Raw genomic sequence first — 22,535 nt, forward strand, 5'->3', positions numbered from 1 at the left:
TCCCCAACCAACAACAAGATTACCAAGCACCTCCGAACGACATGCCTATAGATTTTTCCCCTTTTTTTTTCATAGTTTTGTTCCCGCTTTCTTTTGAAACTTTATATTTGTACCTACATTTTTATTTATATTACAAATAAAATTTGTTTTTTATTCATTAATTTTCTTTTCTTTTTTTCCTTTTTTTTTTTTTTTGGTCATTAGTATGAAATCTTTTTTTTTTTTAACTTTCTGTTTTTTTAATTAAAAATTACATTTGCGCGGCGCCGACTGGTCGTCACGCAAAATTAAGCACGTCTCACGACTTCGTCTCACATTACCATGCACCTCTTACATTTTTCTTCGCAGAAACTTTTTCGAGACAAAAGCGCACTTGTACCCTTTTATATCGTACAATGAAAACCTTTGTCCGTATAACATTAGCGCGACGAGTAGTAAAGCGTCGTGCAATTGTTTAGGTGAGCAACGAATTTGAAATTATTCGTCGTGCAATGTCTTTTTTCACGACCTTTGCACGATAAAATCTGCTCAATGAATTTCTGGTCGCCATAGTTTTTGTGCAACCTAAGAGTGCTTTGCGTGACAAAATCTCCCTCATCGCGCAAACTGTTTAATTTAGTAGTGATATATTAAACGAGAAATCAAATCAATACAAGTAACTAAACTGCTTGCTATACCATACAGAGGTATCTCCAACCGAACAGTTAGGCAAGACTACGATGCCTGGGTAAACATTCCGTTTACCAAACAAGACGTCGAGAGTTTCACTAAACCATTCCCCTAGGCCTACAGCCAAAGTGTTAGCAGGTGTAGCATCCACCAGTAATGCGTGGAAGAGGGTAAGCTTTCTATGTGAATAGGACATATCAACAGCGCTTGTGCGGGCCCTGTCAATTCCATCTACTTGAATTTTCCGTAGGAGTAGCTAGGATCCACATACCAATCGAATTTTCACGACGTACCGGATTCCAACGTCAATCCGATTTTATTAGTTGAATAGGCTGACAGACAGTATCGGACAGCAGGGGGAGTCAAATTTTCGACAAAAAAATTAAATTCAGTGCAGGAAGGTGGTTGATTGTTATCAGTACTTATAGATCATCTCAACATTGTACCAACCCTACCGGGCGGTCGCATTAGGTCGACGTTCAAAACAGTGTAATTACGAAACAAAGAAGAAAGTAGTTTGTACTTTTATCCTTCATATATCTAAACTGTAATATGTGTCAAAAGAGAGATGGCAAGTAAAATACATGTAAAATGAGTAAATGTATTCATTCAGAAAATTGTGCAAAGGAATATGGTGAAAATTTAGGCCATTATATGATATTTTTAATATTAAAAAAAATATTTATCACAAACAATTTTCTGTATTTTGTCAACTCATCAGTATGGTTATTTATGCTCATCAGTTCCGTCTCTTATTTTATACTCTGATCATTAATGTTGTCCATACCATTCAACTGCGTAAAAAAACATGTTAGTCGATTGATGTGGCACTCATGTAGAGCTCATATTTGAGTAACGTTATTCATATCATATTTTCATATCATCTTAAATGACATTTGATGTGGACAGCCATATTATTGAAATTAATCAGATTTTTAATTTTAGTTCATTATTTAATAAACTAATAATTAAGAAAAAATAATTAATTAAATAATAATTATAGTATACAAGGAGCTTTTCTCCTTCATTTCCTTGTGTTTGGAAAATTTTTCAAATGATGTGCTTGTTCACATCAAATACCACCTCAGATGATATAGAAATATGGTATAAAAACAAGGTATGAATAACATTACCCCATGGATGCTTAGCTAAATTGTATCATGGACCGGATTTGGAGTTCGAGATTTGAATCCGTAATAGGACGGGATTTGAGTCCATAACACGACCAAGGGTTATGAAGCCGATCACCTCCCCCTTCGTTGTCATCCTCTCTACTTTCTTTGTTTTGGCAACAAATTATAATGTTCTTCCTTCCTCAACTTCGGCAAACTCACCTATTCGTTTCGCGGGACGGTATCTCACCTCCCCTCTTCTGGTGAATCGGAGATTTGGTTTATTCGATGTGGGTCGCGGGTCGTTGATTGTGGGTCGCATGTTAAGAGCGGTCTGCGAGGGTTGCGGGTCTCGAGCAGCGGCGTTGCGAGTTGATTGCTGCTTCTAGGTAGGTCGCTAGGGGTTGTTGCGGAGAGAAGTACCAGCCTTTGTGCCTCTTTGTTGTTATTATCTTTTTATTTTTATTTGGTTTCGTTAATTTATTTTTCTGATTACTTTTATTAGGAAAGTGTTATTGATACTCTAAAAATTATATTTTATACTCCTCATAAGTAGGCCTGGTAATTATTGACACAACTCGATAACCTAACATAACACGACACAAAATTAACAGGTGTTCGAGTCAACACGATAACGAATCGGATCATTATCAGGTAACCCGATAAGCGCCTGTTAAGATAACGGGTTGGTTCGGGTATACACGTAGGTCATACGATACACGATAAGCAAAATATTAATTTTATAATTTTATAATCCTAAAAAAATACTATAATAATTATATATATATATATATTAAAGTAAATATTAAAAATTGGTGACCATTGGATTGGCTTAAATATACATACCATTCAATTTCTTAACTGTTATACGTACAAAATAAATAAATTTAAATTTACTTAATAAATATATATATATACCATTGAACTTAATGGGATACGAATTCTAAGAAACTAATTTCAACGATCCAACCGTCAAACTTGTTTGTATATGCTTCAAGATCGTATCAGCAAAAATCGCAAAAAACAAAAATTCAGAGATCAAGTAACGGGAAAAAACTTTTCGACGGTTATCAACGAAAAATCACTATTTAACGGTTATTTTAACTCCGATTTTCATGATTTTTTACAGCTACACTCCTTGACCCTATATGAATACAATGAATAAACTTGATCTTCAATTTAAAATATTTACGTTGGTCGATACCATAAAATCTTATTTATATTTAATGAAAGTACAAATTAACTCTTAAGTGTTAGTGAATCTATTGTTTTGATGGGATACACATTCTACGAAACTAGTGTCAATGATTCAACCATCAAACATGTTTGTATATACTTCGAGATCGCATATGCCAAAAATTGCAAAAAACAAACATTTAGAGATCAAGTAACAGGACAAAACTTTTCAACAATTATAAACGAAAAATCACAATTTAACAGTTATTTTAACTCCGATTTTGATATATTTTTTTACAGCTACACTCCTTGACCCTATATGAATACAATGAATGAATTCGATCTTCAATTTAAAATATTTACACTAGTGGATACCACAAAATCTTATGTATACTTAATGAAAAAAATAACTCTTAAGTGTTATCGTTTTGATGAGATACGTATTTTACGAAACTAATTTCAACGATCCAATTATCAAACTTTTTTGTATATTCTTCAAGATCGCATACGCCAAAAATTGCAAAAAACAAACATTCAGAAATCAAGTAACGGGACAAAACTTTTCGATGGTTATCAACGAAAAATCACGATTTAACGGTTATTTTAACTCCGATTTTCATGATTTTTTTACAGCTACACTCCTTGATCCTATATGAATACAATGAATAAACTTGATCTTCAATTTAAAATATTTACACTGGTCGATACCACAAAATCTTATGTTATACTTAATGAAAGTACGAATAAACTCTTAAGTGTTAGTGAATCTATTGTTTGGATTGGATACACATTCTACGAAACTAGTTTCAACGGTCCAACCATCAAATATGTTTGTATATATTTTGAGATCGCATATGCCAAAATTTGCAAACAACAAATATTTAGAGATCAAGTAACGGGACAAAACTTTTTAACAATTATAAACGTAAAATCACAATTTAACGGTTATTTTAACTCTGATTTTCATGATTTTTTATAGATACACTCCTTGACCCTATACGAATATAATGCATGAACTCGATCTTCAATTTAAAATATTTACACTAGTGGATACCATAAAATCTTATGTTATACTTAATGAAAGTATGAATAAACTCTTTAAGTGTTAGTGAATATATTGTTTTGATGGGATATGCATTCTAGGAAACTAGTTTCAACTATCCAACCGTCAAACATGTTTGTATATACTTTGAGATCACATACACCAAAAATCACAAAAAACAAACATTCAGAGATCAATTAACTGGATAAAACTTTTCAACGATTATCAACGAAAAATCACGATTTAACGGTTATTTTAACTCCGCTTTTCATGATTTTTTCCAGCTACACTCTTTGACCCTATATGAATACAATGAATGAACTCGATCTTCAATTTAAAATATTTACACTAGTGGATACCACAAAATCTTATGTTATACTTAATGAAAGTATAAATAAAGGGGTGTGATATCCACACGCCCCATTTTACTTTTCCCACACCTGTTTAATTTTCAACCGTCGGATCAAATAAATTGAAGAAAATCAACAGACATAAATTATCAAGGGGTGTGTGAGAAGTAAAATAAGGTGTGTGGATAGCACTCCCTAAATAAACTCTAAGTGTTAGTGAATCTATCGTTTTGATGGGATACGCATTCTACAAAACTAATTTCAACAATCCAACTGTCAAACTTGTTGGTATATGCTTTAAGATCGCATACGCAAAAAATCGCAAAAAACAAACATTTAGAGATCAAGTAACGGGACAAAACGTTTTGACAGTTATCAACGAAAAATCACAATTTAACGACATTTTAACTCCGATTTTGATTTTTTTTTTTTTTACAGCTACACTCCTTGACCCTATATGAATACAATGAATGAATTCGATCTTCAATTTAAAATATTTATACTAGTGGATACCACAAAATTGTATGTCATGATGATCGATGAAAATTAAGGATTTTGTAAAAGGAATAACATGCAAGCTTTGAGTTCCATTGGTAACGTTTAAACTTTTGAGAAAGGCTTCACATCCTTGAAAATAAAAACTCTTTCATTTTGCATATCCTTGCACATTTATTATTTTGTAATAGACTAGTAGTGTATGAATGTTTGTTTATTAGGCTCTTATTTCCGAGTGTAGACAAATGTGTTTTAATGTTTTGAAGTAATATTTATGTGGTAATGTGTGGTATGTGCAAATTTAAGAAAAAAAATATTTTTTTTCTTAACGGGTGTGACACGACACAACACGACCCGTTTGCTAGGCCTACTCATAAGTATATTTTTCTTTCCTAATATAGAAAGTTTAGAATGTAGAATAAGATTTGTAGAGTGCTAATAACAATTCCATTTTATTTAAAGTTTTGTCTTATATTTGAAAATATTGAAAGTTTTATGAAAAAAAAAAAGGAAAATATTGAAAGTTTAATTATTATTATTATTTTTAAATAATAACCACAGCCAGTCTAGTCTTGCTGGCTTAGTGAATACCAAACAACATACATAAATCCAGCCAAGTCTTATCTATACTTGGGATTCGTGTCATGTTTTCCGTGATTGTGTCGTTTTCGTGACATACCCGATATCTTAATGGGTCATGTCGTGTAACACCCGTTAAAGTAAACAGGGAATATTACCTGACCTGTTAATATTATCAAGTAATATGACCCAACCCGCAACCCGTTAAAGAAAATATATTTTAAATCAATAAATAATAAAAATCTAAAAAATGAAATTTAGTGAGTAGAATAAAGCATAAATGACAATCGATGGTCAAATTTAAACTTGAAGTTTATGAATTATGGTGTCGGATTTTGGAGTTGATCGCTTCATAGAAGTTACAAAGCTTGTCATTACAAGTGATATATATATATTTTTTTTTTCACATTTTTCACACTCCTACAATAATTATTATTATTTTTGCACTCAAATAAAAAACACTATTCATGATATTTGGAGGGTTTTAAAAATCTAAACGACCATGTAACCATCGTCTAAGCGTAGAGGATGCAATTAATCACGAACGTTTATAAATGGTTTCACATTTTTCAGACTTATACATTAATGATTATGAATTTTATTTATTTTGAACTCCCTTAAAAGTAGTATTCATGAGGGTTTGTATAGTGTTGAAAATTCAAACGATGATGTACCTATCCTCAATGCGTAGAGGTTGTGATTATGAGCGTTTGCATATTTGTTTTTCGTGTTTGTCGAACTTATAAATTAATTATTATAATTTTTTAATGTGTTTGGAATTTTTAAATTACTCGATATTTTTATTTGAATGTGTTTTATAAATTTTTTTAATATCACTCTTGCTCATAGTATAGTATAAAAAAAATAAAAAATAAAACTTAAATTTTTATATTTATATTGAATAATAATACAATAATACATGACACATCCCGATCCGGAATGTCCACTTGGACTTCGAATTGAGATGTGATGGCCAACACTGGGAAGGTGACGAAGCCAAAAAATACGGTGATGTGGAAAATGTGAATAAATTAAAACTTAAAAGTGACTAAATAAGAGTGCGCATGGGAGCAGAATTAAGCCCATTTCACACGTGATGCCAAAGCATAAGTAAAATACAGTAAAATTAGAATAAGAAATATACCATTGGAAGTGACCTTCGATACCAACTTTTGCAAGGAATCCTCGTCGACACAAGGGCTCTACCTCTAAAATCTGGAGGGCGAAAAATAAGGGTAAGTGGGCTTACAGCCACGCGCTCATATCGTCAGGCACTACAAGAATATGTGTGTGTTATTGAGTCAAGCCCAAATAATAATTAATTAGGCACAAGGCTTAATTAATAAAATACTAACGTAGACGAGCCTACTTGCCCACTTGCTTAATGAACCCAACGAATAAGCCATCAGTATTACACTTTGAAGCCTGCAGTACCGACAACTCATTGTTGTCTAGATAAACAAGTAATAAATTCTCTAAAGTACAAAATTACCATTTTGACCCTCATTGGGAAACATGCATAAATCGTCTAATTTATGCCCGTTCACGCTCAAGTGCTCGTAAGAACACGTACCATGTGCAAAGAAACAAAGAGTGATAAGGACTCAAATGTCCACAAAGGATTTCCACCTATTAAGAGCATTTTCGTAATTTTCTAAAGTTAGAGAATTAAATAATTTTAAATTCGGGACGGGACGTCACATACATATTACAATATATACATATACATTATGGCTATTGTATTTTATAGGAAGTTTTTTTAGCAGTTTAAAAAATTAAAATCATCAAAATAACTTATTTCTTACCATGTCGAAACGGGTTACACGCGTGTCACCCTCGTGTAAACCTGTTAAGGACCCGTTATTAACGGGTTCTTATCATGTGACCCGATAACGACCCGATTAGTTATCATGTTGACCCGCTGTTTCCTTTATGTGTCATGTTAGGCCATCTCCAACCAAGGGTTGGCCATAGGGCTCGTTTCAGCCCTCTGGCTTTCTAAGATATTAATATTTTAATGAACAGTACATGAGGCTCGTTTTAGCCTTGTCACAAACTCCAACTGAGGGCCAAAGAGCCATAGGGCTCGTTTTAGCCTTGTCACAAAAAACCGTCTCCAACAAAGGGCCAAACATAATTTATTATTTAAATTTAAAAACTAAGACAACTTAAATTCAAATCCAACAACAGCTTAAATTTAAAAACTACAACTTATATTTAAAAATTACAACGGTAGCTGGCCCAAAAAACCAAAAAAATTAGAACTTAAATTTAATGAATGTTTTAGGTATTTATAGAAAAAAAAAATAAGAATGTTTAAGAATTTAAAAAAAAAAAAAAAATTGGCCCAAAAAACCAAAAGAAAACAAAAAAAAATAACAAAAAAACAAAAAAAAATTTGAATATAACAGCTAGTCGGATAGTCGTTGGATTCAAAATTTTGTTTAAACATTCCTGTCAATTATATCTGACAGGATTTTTTGAATTTCTGACCAGCCAACCCTTTGGCTCTTTGGCTCATTTAGATTCCATGGGGCCCACGAGCCCTTAGGCCTAGCCCTCGGTTGAAGACAGTTTTCGGGCTATTTTCGGCTCTCTGGCCCTCTGGACCCTCAGTTGGAGATGGCCTTAACAGATCGTGTACGAATTACCAAGTCTAGTCTTATTCCATCCAATCCAATACTACAAGTTATATCCATGCCAATCCATGCCACCCCAACAAACGTGAAAGGGCCAACCAAGATCACCCCAGTGAATTAGAAGTTGATTCAGTTGATTGAAAGTACTTAAAAGTTGTTTGTGGATTACAAGGTGTGGTCATGTTAATCACAATTGTGATATTTCGGATCATTCCTTGCATTCGAAAGCTTGGAATGCTTTCCTCTTTGATTGTTCTGGACTCGGTTATACTTGAGGTTTCTCGTTATAATTTTATTTTTTCTTGGACTCTAATCTATTGTGGTAAAAGTCTTATATTAATTACATTGTTAGAGTAGTTCCAGTGTAGTAAGGCCCCTTGGGTAATAGGCAACTCAATCTCTTTAAATGAACAGTAACTGCTTTAGTGAATAGTGACTATTCAAGTGGATCTCTATCCCTAAACTAAATAGCCCAGGCTTTTGGTACTAAAATATTATTATTTTTTAATAAAATAAAAAAATTATTTATTTTTTAATAAAATAAAAAAATTATTTATTTTTTAATAAAATAAAAAAATTATTTACTTTTAATTTCCTCGGATATAATTTTTAACCAAAGATGGAAGAGCATGGTTAGGTATATTAGAAAAAAAATTGTAATTATTTTTAAATTTTTTATTTTTAATTATTTTTAAATTTTGTATAATTTATATTATTTTAAATATTTTTTAATAATTTAAATTGAGGCTGACGTCACGCTAATGTTAGCCTTACATCACATGGGTCAGGCACTAGGCCCGTAGATTTTCGCCTAACTTCTTGCTTGACTAGGCTGGAGCTACTTAAGAGGTGGCGGCAATGGACTCCATTGCCCATCAACAGGGCAATTAGCTCTCCCTGGAACTGCTCTTATAAGGGCATGTTTACATACAAGGAACGGATTTCTAAGGAATGGAAATTATTCCCATTCTCATACCTTCTCGTAGGGGAGGGAGTTGTTTATTTCGATCCAATCATTTTTGTTCTAACAGAAACACATGTCAAATGTTCTTTAGAAAGCACTTCCAAGCAATTTTTTTTAGAAAGCACTTTCAATGTTGTGTAGAAAATTAATCTTAACCATGTCTTAATAGGCCAAGTTGTCAAACGACACGTGTCACATCCCGACCCGGGCGGGACCACTTCCCGGGCCCGCTCCACCACCGTAGCACGATATTGTCCGCTTTGGCCTTACCATTCCCTCACGGTTTTATTTTTGGGAACTCACGAGCAACTTCCCAGTGGGTCACCCATCATGGGATTGCTCAAGCCCCCTTCTCGCTTAACTTCGGAGTTCTTACAGAACCCGAAGCCAGTGAGCTCCCAAAAGGCCTCATGCTAGGTAAGGATAGGAATATACATTTAAGGATCACTCCCCTGGGCGATGTGGGATGTCACAATCCACCCCCCTTAGGGGCCCGACGTCCTCGTCGGCACACACGCGACCAGGGTTAGGCTATGATACCAAATTTGTCGCATCCCGACCCGGGGGGAACCACTTCCCGGGCCCGCTCCACCACCGTAGCACGATATTGTCCGCTTTGGGCTTACCATTCCCTCACGGTTTTGTTTTTGGGAACTCACGAGCAACTTCCCAGTGGGTCACCCATCATAGGATTGCTCAAGCCCCCTTCTCGCTTAACTTCGGAGTTCCTATGGAACCCGAAGCCAGTGAGCTCCCAAAAGGCCTCATGCTAGGTAGGGATAGGAATATACATTTAAGGATCACTCCCCTGGGCGATGTGGGATGTCACAACACGACCTGAAGATCTATGCATCCAATTGATCAAGTGATATTTGTGTTGGGTTAGGTCTTTTCAATAAATTGGGTTAGACCTGGCAATTTCTTACACAACTCGTTAACACGAAACGTGAACGACACAAAAATGACGGTGTCAGGTCAACACGATAACTAATCTGGTCGTTATCAGGTTACACGATAAGAACCCATTAATAACGGGCCCTTAACAAGTTTACACGAGGATAACACGGTGGGTAATCCGTTTCGACACGTTAAGAAAAAAGTTATTTTAATGATTTTAATATTTTAAACTACTAAAAAAATTACTACTTAAAAATACAAAAGCCATAGTGTTTATGTATGTATTGTATATTAAATATATATTATTGTATTATTATTCTATATAAATTTAAAAAAAATTAAGTTTTATTTATTTATTTATTTATTTTTATATGGTGAATTGCCAATTTAGTCTTTGAATCCTTAAACTATTTTTTCAAAAAAAATCAGTCATTGAATTATAAATTTTTTTCAATTACAACCTTAATATTAGATTTGAAACTACTATAGTCAATTTTCCGTCAATTTAAGTCACATTACTTACATGTAATACACATTGGAGGGTAGATTGGTAATGAGTTAACTTTGGAGGGTAAATTAGACGTTAGATTCGCAACATATGTGCAATGTTAAGGGCTTATAGGTGAAAAAAATAACAGTATTACACTCTAAAGTGTGTCAAGTAACTTAAGTTGACAAAAAATTGGATAAAATAGCTTTGAATATAATAGTATGGATGAAAGTAGCAATTTTTAATGAATTTAGGGATTTATTTTATCGAAAAAATAATTCAAGGGCCTCATTTTCACTACAGTGATAGTTCACAGACTAAATCGGTACTTTACCCATTTTTATAGTAAACTATAGGCAAAAAATGAGATTAAAAAAGTTATAAACACATTAAAATAAAAATATCAAGTAATTAAAAAACACGAAACACATTAAAAAAATTATAATACTTAGTTTACAAGTACAAAAAGTGTAAAAAAATATGTAAGGGCTCGTGATTGCATTCGCTTTGCTTTGATGATTGGTACATCGTCATTTGAATTTGTAAAACCATATAAACCCTCATAAATAGTATTTTTAAGAGAGTTCAAAATAAATAAAGTTCATAATCATTAGTATTTAAAATAAATAAAACCATATAAACCCACATGAATATTTTTTTTTTTTTTATGTTTTAAAGTAATATTTATGTGACAATGTAGTATGCATATACTGATTTAGAATTTTTTTTTTGTTTTGGTCAAATTATGTTTTTCATTTTTATTATTTATTGATTTAAAATATATTTTTTGTAACGGGTAACTAGTCGGGTCATATTACTTGATAATATTAACATGTCAATTTCAGGTCGTGTCATATCACTCGTTTACTTTAACGGATGTTATATGACATGACCCGTTAAAGTATCAAATATGTCTCGAAAATGACATGAACACAAAAAACACGACACAAATGTCAAGTTTAAATTTGGTGGCCAATGTCCCTCCACCTCCATGAACTGGTTATTCAAGATGGGGGAGGATTCTCTCCCTTTTTAATCTCTCTCCTTCCCTCTCCTTCTATTTGAACGGTTACGGTTTAACTACGTTAACATCTTATATTGATTTTTTTATAAAAATAATAAGACAAAAAATAATATGTGAGAAGAGAGAAGGGAATGAGATGAGAATAGGTGGGGAAAGAATCCTACTCCATTCAAGATAGCTAGGTTCCCTTCACACAGGACATGCCTAATAAATGTCGCACAGATTTAGGTCATAAAATTAATACTAACCAGGTATTAATAGGCCAATTTGTCAAGGAGATGGATCCATTTGTCAAACCACACGACCAGAAGATCTATGCATCCAACTGATCAAGCGGTACTTGTGTCGGGTAGGTCTTTTCAGAAAATTGGGTGGCGACTGTCCCGCCACCTCCGTGAACTGGTTATTCAAGATGGCTACGTTCCCTTCAGACAGGACACGCCTTGTAAATGGCTCACAGTTTTAGGTCCTATGATGTGTTCAAGGCTGGGGTCTATCCATGTTTTTAGGAAAAGGATTATCGTGGAATACGTTTTCAGGGATCTGGAGATTTCGTAATCGTGTCTATCAATCGTACATTGTACGATAAGTTTTCGTTGAATAATATTTATATTTAATTTTAAATCTTAAATAATTTATGACCGCACGATATACAATAGACAAACACGATCATAAGATCCCTTGGATCCCCAGAAAAAGGATCCAATGAGGATCCTCTTCCATGTTTTTAAGTTCTCAGTCCCAACGTATCAATGTTCAAGAGTAATACCAAAATGGATTTAATTTAATCTCATTCGGGTAAAAATTCACTTTTACCGTTAGTTTCCTTGTCAAAAAATGTAATTTTCCTTGTCTCTTTTCTAGTCATTACAACATGGATCCATCTATTTATATTTATATCAGTGAGGAATCAGGGACATACTTTTGACGTATATTCTAACTAACGTTTTTGTGAAACTTACTCTGTAATGCATTTCAATGACATAAAACTGTCTATCTTTTTAAATGTTCTCTAAAAAGTCATGTCTACCAAAAACCACTAAAATTCAAAATCCTATAACTGTTCAATTAAATTTAGTGGTTTTTTTTGTTTGTAGAACCGTATTCATCCATTTTTTCATTACAAATGAATGTCTTATTAATGAACCACAAAAACGTGATACAAAAGCGTGTGATCTCAGATCCTAACCCTGTACATTTGTTCATCCATTTTTAGGGCCCCTTCGTCATGTATATCACCAATCGGAACCATTTATCTTTCATGTCTTACCTCAAACATCAAGTATACTAAAAATTATTGAAAACCATATGACCATTGAATTAAATTTACTAGTTCCTTGTAGAACCATATTCAATGTTCTTCACCAAGAATGTATTATTTGTTTTGAATTTGTCTAATTTTTTGCAAGAATGGTCTATGAATAATGTACTAAAATATAGATGGTTCAAATCGTTGAGATCCATTACGAAGTGAGACCCTACAAAATGACTGTCAAAATGTGTGTTAAACACGTGTGTCCCGAGATTGTCAACTAAGCTAGAAACTAATAAAAATAAAATACTAAAGCCATAGAGATATATAATATATATGCCTCACTTAAAAGAAAAATATAGATACGTATTATACCTACCCAATATATAGGCTTTTAGGTATTCGGAATTTTTCTATTCATTACATAGTTCCTCAAATCATGTGTTTTCTAATAGTCGGTTAGCTGGACCAACACATCCATCTCAACTTATATGTTTTTCTAACATTTGGTTGGCCAGACCAACAAATATGTTGGAACTTAATTCGCATACCGCTGAAGGAGGTAGAGATGCTTAAATCGAAGTAACCTATAAAGAACACACAATCATGAGCAAGCCAAAGATCTCAGGGGGTGGGTGTGCCGGTCAAAGGTTCTCCGATTATCAAATTAGTGAGCAATACAACATTCAAGCAATGGACAAGAGAATAAGTATAGAATAATTGTGTTACTAGAGATGAACTCTACAAGGGTGTATTTATACTAGTCGATGATGAGACCTTTTAGGATCGTAGAATTCTTATTAAACCAGGGAAATCTCATAAGATATCTAAGGAAAGATGTTGCATCTTCTTATGAGCATGAGTACTTGCGACACACATCTATCCTTAGATTGTAAAGACTCCAAGATTATAGGAAACCTGTTGATTCCTTGTTGGATTAGATTTATGTATCTTGTGAACAAGTATAGTCAATCTCAGTGAAGTTGTAGGATTTCGGCCACTGATTCCAGAATAGGATGATGGTGGCGTAGGTGCTCCATTTATTTAGCTCCGCAGTGGAGGTTATCGAATCCATGACCCAACTTCTGAGGGATGCGTATTCCAATCTGTCCTAGTTTGGTCCTAGAAAATCATGGTCCCACAATTGGCCCTAGCTATGTAACTGAAAGGATTTGAACCTCTTGAGGATGGATAGTTACCCAAAGACCATGCTTTTGGGAGTAAGTCGATGTGTACCGTTTTAGTTCTTTTGACGTGTGTCATCTTGGCTTCAAACCTTATGAACCATGTGAATGTTGTGATATACCGAATCGTTCTGCATTCATTGCCTTGCAAACCGTGCCATCAATATTTCAATGATGAAGAAGTCTTAGTTGCATGTGCACGAAGAACGAAGGTCTATATGTTACTTTCGCCAATTAAATTTAGCCGCCAAATTTGCTGATATCGAGGTATGATGATCTGGATTCAATGGTAAAATGATTCTATATATCTCCTTTAAATATCTTTGAATTTCTTCCTCTAAAATCCCCAAATCACTTTCATTGAAGGAAAAACACTGAACTTTTTCCCACTCTTTCGCCTGAAATTGATCACTTTTCCATCAACATCTTCTTGAATTTCTTCATTCTTTTTAGTGGCTACGTCTTCAAGAAAAACACCTGCAACGGTGCCCAATTCTCTTTATGACCTTCCATTAATGAGAATAAGCAGTTAACAGGAGGGTTAAGCATTCGTCTACCGCCACAAGGATTTAGGTTGCCATGCCTAGACCTTCAAATCCTCTATGCCTATGCCCTAGAATCCACCCCTGATACTTGAACTTTGGAAAGGTATCTTGATTTGTTATGACATGGCCCTCTACAACTTGGCTTCACCAGTCTTCAGGCTTATAACTTGCTTTAAATTACTAGACTAGTGGTATGGGGCTAATCTTAAACTTCAAAAATTTCGTATACTATATAGTGTGCGAAGAAGTTCTGATGGCCATTACTTTTTCTAGCCTATACCCAGTCTCACGTTGTCTTTATACATGGTAGAACAAAGATTGGTAGAAAGACATTCTTGTCGTGGACGGCGTCTGGAAGGGTGATATCTCCAGAGTTCGAGTTAAAAGCGTCCCCATGTCCAATCTTCGCCCTGATAGTGACTTGAAGAGTATCAGGCTTTGTCGACTGCAGTTAATAAAGTGTGCCTTAAAAGTTCTAGCGAAACACCATAGTTGGAAGTGGTGGACTTCTCCTGCTCAATTTACGGAGTGCGAAAAATGTGCCAAAAGCATTGTTCCAAGTCTCCTAACCCTGATTTGGATTGGATTGTCACAAAAAAAAAGTTCAGAAAGAAGTCCACTGATAGGAGCATATTCATGCGACTTAATTAGCTTGTTCTCGTGCCTTTATGTTGTGTTTACTTAGCTATTTGAGTGTTTAAGGCTACTTTTGTGTATTTTCAGATTATAAGGCCAAAGTGTGCAAGAAGATGCAAATTGGAGCCTTTTGGAGCGAAAGAGGAATGAATGAGTTGAAGACTTGAAGAAACGACGAATTCCTACTCCAACAATGAATTCTTACCAAAACGAGGAATCCTACTCAAACAAGGTTTCCTACTTGAAGTAGGAAAGTTAACCCTAAGTTTCCCGTTTTGGGACATCACAGCCGCATTCACCCTTTTTTTAAAACAGCCGCAACACCATTCCATTCCATCCGCAAATGCCATTCTTTGTCCTTTAGCCGCAGCCACAATTTCATATAATTTTTTTACTCCAAGCCGTAGCCTTGCCCCTCCATTCACCATCCATTCCAGCATCACCTTCTCTGCCGCACCTTTCCTCCACCCTTCCAGCCACCATACCATCCTTCCTCCATAAATACATCCCTAAACCCGCAAATCATCCACCAACACCATTTAACCTCACTGCCACAGCAAGAAGAAAGGAGAAAGAGGAGCTTGGACGCGCAGAAATTCAAGTGGATTCGTTGTGCGTTCTAGGTGTAATCAATCCTTTGTGCTTTATGTTTAAATTCAATTGTATTTCTCTTTTTGTGAACATGAGAGGCTAAACCCCTATTTAGCTAGGGGGTGATTCGAAACCATGTTTATGCTTGCAATATGATTTGATTACTTTTGGTTGGAAATTCATGAATGGTGAATTCAATTTGTTTAACTGCTTGATTGATAACTTAATTATGTATGTTTATTGAGAGTGCACGCTTAATTTTTATGCATGAATATGACGCTAGAATATAAGTGAGTTTCACCTAATAGTTATGAATTTATATTCACAAGTAGTGGAGGTTGCTTATAAACAATCGCGTTAAATGAATTCTTGGCACTAGTTTCATGCTCATCATAGTAACGAATGCCTCGTCAACACTTATAGTTTTCATGATGCTTAATGATCTTTGATTGTATCTTTATTGTGCTTTTCACGTAAAGGACTTTTGGAGAATGTTTTGAATTGCGTTGCGCTAACCCAACCAATTCATTAACTTAAGGAAAACTTGACGGTTAATTTAAGCGGACCTAATTAACCCGGGGTGTTGAGTTTCATAATTCATCGAAAGACCAACTGAAAATCATATTGTATGCAAGTGTAACATGTGTGGAGAAGAACCTTCTAGCTAGCATTCATCCATAATTTCATCACATTCATATTTATATTCTGCCTTTTAATTACAATCTTTGCATTTAGTTAATTTCGTCAAAACCTCAATCCCCCTTTACTTTAGTGTCTAATTTATTTAGAAAGTGTCTTAGTTTGTGTTTATAAGTGTTTTGTATTCTTTGAGTCTAGTTTAGTGTTTTTAAAGTTTGTTTTACGTTTTTGAGTCAGTTTCCAAGTGATTTAGTAATCCCTCCTAATCCCCGGTCTAGAACGATCCCTACTTGCATCTTTACTACAATTGTCAAAAGAGGGTTTTAATTTGTGTGCTTAATTAGTTCGCATCAAATTTTTGGCGCCGTTGCCGGGGATTAGCAACTTTGCTAATCCCTTGGATTGTTACTTTCTGTTTAATTTAGTTTTTGTTAAGAATTCTGACCTTGTTTTGTTTTCCTTGTTTTAGGTATTAGTGCATGACTCGGAGTTCTCAACCGATTCGTGAGCATATCTCGGATTTTGACAGCGATTTTGAGAGGACTTTGAGACGGACGAGGAAGCAACACGAACCAAATCCACCAAGCCCGGAATCTGACCTCGAGGAACAAGTCCTAGAGGAGGAGGAGGAACCCACGGCAAGGGTATTTGAAGAACCACAAGTCATGGCCGTGGATACCCGGACACTCAAGGAGCTTTCGGCCTCGGGATTGGATAATGCAGCACCCTTGTGTATCCAATATCCCCCACCTGCCGAAAGGAAGACCGACGAGTTTGAGTTGAAGTCCAGTTTGCTCCACCATATTCCGAAGTACCATGGGTTGTCCATGGAGGATCCGAACAAGCACTTGAAGGAATTTGAGGTGGTGTGTTCAAGCATGACTCCCGTCAACGTTGACGGAAGCATATTGAAGATGAAGGCTTTCCCATTTTCTTTGATGGACAAAGCCAAGGATTGGTTGTACGACTTAGCTCCCGGAATCGTCACATCATGGGAGAGCATGAAGAGGGCTTTTCTGGAGAAGTTTTTCCCAACTTCTAGAATCATCCTTTTGCGTAAAAGGATAAGTGGGATTCAACAAGAAGAAGGTGAGTCATTTCCTACGTATTATGAACGATTTAAATCTCTTGTTGCTTCGTGTCCACAGCACCAGATGAAGGAGGAGTTGCTTCTACAATACTTCTACGAGGGGCTCCTACCTATCGAACGTCAAATGCTCGATGCCTCAACGGGTGGAGCATTGGTGGACAAGACACCCAGGGATGCTAAGGTTTTGATCGCTAACCGAGCGTTGAACGCTCAACAGTACGAAGGAGTAGGCCAAAGAGGACCCCCACGACAACAAGTACATGAGGTAAGTTCCACACCCGACATTCATTCACAATTAGCTAATCTTACTTCCATTGTGTCTCAGATGGCCGAAGGAATGAGGGTGCAAGGACCAGTTGTATGCGGGGTGTGTTCGATCCAAGGACATGCTTCTGAGAAGTGCCCACAGCTCATAGAAAATGGTGGATGGGAAAGCGCCAACGCCATTGGATTTCAGGGCCAAAACCAACCAAGGAACGATCCGTACTCGAACACCTATAATCCAGGTTGGAGAGACCACCCGAACTTCAAGTGGAGGGAGCCCCAGCAACCACCACAACAAGGAGGCTTTAGACAACAACCCCCGGGGTTCTTTCCCAAAACCTACGGCCCAACCCAAAATCAAGCCCAATCCGGCCCAAGTGCCTCAGGTACGTCTCTTGACAATGATGCACTCCTTAAGATACTAACTAAGTTGTCTAATGGGCAGGAAGATCAAGCGAAGGCTATGCAAAACCAAGATAAGAGGGTGGATCAACTTGAGAAACAAATTGGGCAGATTGCCGAGTTTGTAGGTAAGTTTCGAGATCCCGGACAACTCCCTAGTTCCACCATTCCAAATCCGAAGGGAGGTTTCGAATCAGCCAAAGCAATCACCCTAAGAAGTGGTAAGGAAGTTGGGGCAGTTCCTACATCAAAAACAGGTCATAACGAGGATGAAATTTTGCAAATGGAAGAGGAAGAAACAAGGTTGCCCACGGCAAAGGTGATTCCACCTTTGCCGCAAGTCCCTATGGTCCCAAATCTGTCCAATTCGGCCAATAAAGGTAAAAATGGGTCAAATTCAGTTTCTACTAATGTTGTTCCTTCGAATGTGCCTTTTCCTAGTAGGTTCAGGCAAACGAAGAAAGAAGAAGCCGAAAAGGACATCCTTGAGACATTTCGGAAAGTGCAAGTAAACATACCCCTTTTGGATGCAATAAAGCAAGTCCCGAGGTACGCCAAGTTCTTAAAGGAGCTTTGCACCACAAGGAAGAGGATGTCGACCAAGGAAGTGGTAAAGGTAGGTGAAAATGTCTCTGCCATCTTGCAACGCAAACTACCCCCCAAATGCAAGGATCCGGGTAGTTTTACCATTCCTTGTGTGATAGGTAATACATGTTTTGAATCTGCCATGCTAGACCTAGGAGCTTCTATAAATGTTATGCCATATTCAATTTATGCATCTATGAACTTAGGAGTATTGAAAAATGATGGTGTAATCATACAATTAGCCGATAGATCTAACGCTTATCCAAAGGGAGTTTTGGAAGATGTGTTAGTGCAGGTAAAAGGTTTAATCTTCCCGGCGGACTTCTATGTGCTCGAGATGGATGAATCTGACCATGCCCCTTCATTGCCAATCCTACTTGGCCGGCCATTCATGAAGACGGCGCGGACGAAGATTGACGTGTTTAATGGAACGTTGTCCATGGAATTTGATGGGGAAGTTGTTAATTTTAGTCTTTCGGATTCTATTAAGTATCCTAGTGAGGATCACTCATGTTTCTCCATTGATGTAATTGACTCTTTGGCGCAGGGATATATGGAAGATTTGAATGCCGATGCACTTGAAAACGTCATTACAAGAAGCATGGAGCTCAAAACCAAGCAAGGGGGATTGATGCTAGGCCACGGCACACACTCTCTACTCCATGCCGTGCACCCTAATGAGGAATGTATGGAGTTGGTTGCTGCCCTAGAGTCACTTCCTAGGCACGAGGGTAAGTTTTCTAAATTTGAGTCGATTCCCATTTCGACTAACAAGTTGTTACCATCCATAGTTCAGGCGCCCACCCTTGATCTCAAACCACTACCGGGCCATTTGAAGTACATTTTCTTGGGAGAAGAGGAGACTTTACCGGCCATCATTTCTTCATCACTCACGGCACAAGAAGAGGAGAAACTAGTGCGTGTTTTGAAGGAGTTCAAATCTGCCCTAGGTTGGACGTTGGCCGATATCAAAGGTATTAGTCCCGCCACATGCATGCATCATATATTTCTTGAGGAGGGGGCCAAACCAACTAGAGAGGCTCAACGCCGTCTTAACCCTCCGATGATGGAAGTTGTGAAGAAGGAGATAATCAAGCTGTTAGATTGTGGAGTTATCTATCCTATCTCGGATAGTAAGTGGGTTTCACCGATCCAATGTGTGCCGAAGAAATCTGGAGTGACGGTTGTGGAAAACGCGGAGAATGAGCTAGTGCCCACTCGAATCCAAACCGGTTGGCGTGTATGCACTGATTATAGGAAGATAAACGCCACCACGAGGAAGGACCACTTCCCATTGCCGTTCCTAGATCAAATGTTGGAAAGGTTAGCGGGTCATTCATTTTATTGTTTTCTTGATGGATACTCTGGTTATAATCAAATTGTTATTGCCCCGGATGATCAAGAAAAGACCACTTTTACATGCCCCTTTGGTACATTTGCTTATCGTCACATGCCATTTGGTTTATGTAATGCACCTGCTACATTTCAAAGATGCATGATGAGCATATTTTCCGATTATGTTGAGAAAATAATTGAGGTTTTTATGGATGATTTCAGTGTGTTTGGTAATTCATTTGATGGTTGTTTAAGTAATCTTAGTTTGATTTTGAACCGTTGTGTTGAAACAAATCTTGTGCTTAATTGGGAAAAATGTCACTTCATGGTTAAACAAGGCATTGTTTTAGGACATATTATTTCTGAAAAAGGCATTGAAGTAGATAAATCTAAGGTAGACCTTGTTCGTCACTTACCCGCTCCAACTTCGGTTAGAGAGGTTCGTTCGTTTCTTGGTCATGCAGGTTTTTATAGGCGGTTCATAAAGGATTTCTCGAAGATTGCACAGCCACTATGCCGATTGCTGCAAAAAGAGGTGGCGTTCGAGTTTGATGATGCATGCTCCACGGCATTCAAGCACCTCAAGGAAACCCTCACTTCGGCTCCCATTATCACACCTCCAGATTGGAGCCTTCCATTCGAGTTGATGTGCGATGCTTCAGATTATGCGATTGGTGCTGTTTTGGGGCAGCGAAAGGACAAACAACCTCATGTTATTTATTATGCATCTAGAACACTAAATGATGCTCAATTAAATTACTCAACCACTGAAAAAGAATTACTTGCTGTGGTATTTGCATTAGATAAGTTTCGGTCATACTTACTTGGTACTAAAGTTATTATTTTTACTGATCATGCAGCTCTCAAGTATTTGCTCACGAAAAAGGAGGCCAAGCCTAGACTAATTCGATGGATGTTGCTTCTACAAGAGTTTGACATTGAGATTCGGGATAAGAAGGGTGTGGAGAACGTGGTAGCTGACCACCTAAGTCGAATGGTGCATGAGGAAGCATTGCCGATTTCGGAAACATTTCCGGATGAACAACTTCTGTCCGTTGAGGTAAGTACCCCTTGGTATGCCGATTTGGTTAATTTTTTGGCGTCTAAGCAAGTTCCTAACACTTTAAGCAAGGCTCAACGTGATAAATTAAAAAAGGATGCACGTTTTTACGTTTGGGACGACCCTTATTTGTGGAAAATAGGCCCGGATCAGATTGTGCGTCGTTGTGTTCATGAATCTGAATTTAATTCCATTTTGAGTTTTTGCCATACATATGCATGTGGTGGACACTTTGGCACACAACGCACAGCATTTAAGGTTCTTGAAAATGGTTTCTATTGGCCTACATTGTTTAGAGATGCTAGGACTTTTTGCTCAACATGTGATAGATGTCAAAAGACCGGAAGTTTAGGTGAAAGAGACCAAATGCCACAAACCCCAATCCTTGTTGTTGAAATCTTTGATGTGTGGGGTATTGATTTTATGGGTCCGTTCCCTATATCTTTTGGTTTTACGTACATTTTACTTGCCGTTGATTATGTGTCAAAGTGGGTGGAAGCTAAAGCCACCCGAACTAACGATTCTAGAGTTGTTGCAGATTTTGTAAAATCTAACATTTTCTCTAGATTTGGGATGCCTCGAGTACTCATAAGCGATGGAGGGTCTCATTTTTGTAACCGCACCATTGCGGCGTTGCTCAAGAAGTACAACGTGTTGCATAAGGTTTCCACACCTTATCACCCCCAAACCAGTGGCCAAGCCGAAGTTTCAAATCGAGAAATCAAGCAAATCCTGGAAAAGACTGTTGGGCCGAATAGAAAGGATTGGAGCTTGCGTTTGGAGGATGCACTGTGGGCCTATCGAACGGCTTACAAAACGCCCATTGGTATGTCCCCGTTTCGGCTAGTCTATGGCAAGCCGTGCCATCTACCCGTAGAGCTTGAGCATAAGGCACATTGGGCGGTCAAGACCTTCAATATGGATGTGGACGCGGCTGGAAATCATAGGAAGCTACAATTGAGCGAGCTTGAAGAGATTAGGCATGAGGCGTATGAGAATGCCCGGATTTACAAGGAGAAGACCAAGGCCGTCCATGACAAGATGATTAGAGGCAAAACCTTCTCAATCGGGCAGAAAGTGTTGCTATTCAATTCCCGTCTTCGATTATTCCCCGGTAAGTTACGTTCTAAGTGGGTTGGTCCATTTGTTATCACTAATGTTTTTGTGCATGGTGCAGTCCAAATACAAAGTTTGAAAACTGGACAAGAATTCAAGGTGAATGGACATAGGTTGAAACCCTACTACGAGAACTTTGCTGAGCATGTTGTGGAGGAGATTCCATTGCAGGCTGTGGGCTCCAATGGGGAATGAGCATAACGTTGTCTGGCTGGAAGACGTTAAACCAAGCGCTTCGTGGGAGGCAACCCATGCAATTAACAAAGGAAGAACTTGGGAATCGCTCCACACTCAGATTTGCGTCCCTAAACCCTTTCCTTTGTTGCTTACTTTTTGTTATGTGTAATGTGTTCAATTGTGTCTAAAACATTGAGGACAATGTTTAGTTTAAGTGTGGGG

Source organism: Pyrus communis, chromosome 3 (genome assembly GCF_041283825.1).
Source record: "Pyrus communis isolate YQ-2024b chromosome 3, ASM4128382v1, whole genome shotgun sequence".
In the NCBI taxonomy this organism is placed as follows: Eukaryota; Viridiplantae; Streptophyta; class Magnoliopsida; order Rosales; family Rosaceae; genus Pyrus; species Pyrus communis.